Consider the following 2,009-nt stretch of genomic DNA (forward strand, 5'->3'; position numbering starts at 1 on the left):
TGGATTGCTCCAAGATATAGATTAAGAGAAAAAGATATAGGTTTAATTCTTGCTTCTGCCTCATAGTAGCTGTGTGAGCTGTGTGGGCATTTTACTTAACCCCTCACCACCACCAAGTAACTCTTTAAGCCTTTAAGTTTGAGATCAGAAGTGCAACTACATTGATGGAGGATGTTTCCTCACTAGGAGGTCTCCTTACTCATAAAATCATAGGTTTGATTTGCAACCCTCAAAAAAAAAAAGAATTGTGAAGGATATTATTCACCCAGAGAATGAGGATGCAGTGGTGTTTGAGGAAGATTAATCTTATAATAGTGCATACAAGAGGTGTCAAACTCCCTCAGGCTCATGTGTGCCCACAGAACTCCTGAGCATGACTGAAGACAAATTAAAATGTAATTGGGAAATATTTAACAAAATAAGTAAAAATGAAATAAAACATATGAAGTCAATTTATACTTTTCTTAAGTTAATATGCAATTTGCAAAGGTGTTTTTATTTGGGGGTTTATTTTTGGTCTCATTGAATTTTTATTTTATCTTTTTCAATTACATATAAACACTATTTTTGACATTCTTTTTAAATTCTCTCCCTTTCTCCTTCTGTTCTCCCTTCATTGAGAGAGCTAGCAATCTGATACAGATTATATATGTGCAGTCATGCAAAACATTTCCACATAGATATGTTCCAAAATAAAACACCGAACAACAAAACAAGAATGATAGGGAGGCAGAGCCAAGATGGTGGAGTAAAAGCAGTGACTTGTTTGAGCTCTTCCCCAGACCCCTCCAAATATCTGTAAAAATGGATCTAAACAAATTCTAGAGCAGCAGAACCCACAAAAAGACAGAGTGAAACAAATTTTTAGACCAAAACCACCTGGATGGCTGATTAGAAAGTTCTATTGAGCCAGACTGGGAGAGGAACGCAGTTCAGCATGGGTGCATAGGCAAAAACCAGGCCTCAGCAAACCTGGAGACCCCTAAGAAATGAATCACAGGCAGCTGTGGTGGTTTCCAGACTTCTCAACCCACAAACACCAAAGACAACTTAGAAGGTCAGTAGGAAAACTCTGTGACTGTGGTGAGACAGAAGCTTGGTCTCAGCTCCAGTCCAGGCTGCAGCCCCGGGGCAGCAACTGCTCCTAGAGCTTCCTGCCCACAGACTGAAAGGGAATTGAGTAGCTGATCAGAGGAGGATTGCAGGGACCTCCTTGCTGGTGCTGAGGCAGGAATCTCTTACTTTGTCCATCCTTAGATCTGAGTCACAGTTCTGGGTGGTGGTCCTGGGGTGAGGAGAAGCACTGGCATGGTTTAGCTTATAGTAGAGGTGAAGAGAGAATTGTCCTCACAGTTGCCAGGCAGAACAGTGCTGGTGGTCACTCATAAACCAGAACACAAGTCAGGAAAGGAGTAAACACCTCACCCTTGATCATACCGTTTTGTACAGATCCCTAGAAGTGTCTCTGAAAACAGCTGCACAAAACCTCTGAAGCTTGGGAAAGTCCATTCTCCACATTGGAAACAGATCCCTACCTTAACAAAGAGTTTTAAACTTAAGTGATTGGCTGGGAACATTAGCAAACTGTGCAAAGAAATCAGACCATAGAATCTTCCTTTGGTGGCAAAGATCAAAACATAAAACTAGAAGAAGCCAACAAAGTCAAAGCTCCTACATCCAAAGCCTCTGAGAAAAAAATATGAATCAGGACCAAGACACTGAAGATCCAAAACAAGATTTTGAGAAACAAGCAAGAGAAATAGAGGAAAACTGGGAAGAGAAATGAGAGTGATGCAAGAAAAGCATGAAAAAACAAGTCCACAGCTTGCTAAAGGAGATCCAAAAAAATACTAAACAAAATAGCACCTTAAAAAATAGACTAACCCAAATGGGAAACGAGGTCCAAGAAGCTAATGAGGAGAAGAATGCCTTAAAAAGCAAAATTGGCCAAATGGAAAAGGAAGTCCAAAAACTCACTGAAGAAAATAATTTCTTTTTTAAAATTTATT

This window comes from Phascolarctos cinereus, unplaced genomic scaffold (assembly GCF_003287225.1).
Source record: "Phascolarctos cinereus isolate Bilbo 61053 unplaced genomic scaffold, phaCin_HiC Scaffold_7;HRSCAF=346, whole genome shotgun sequence".
NCBI lineage: Eukaryota > Metazoa > Chordata > Mammalia > Diprotodontia > Phascolarctidae > Phascolarctos > Phascolarctos cinereus.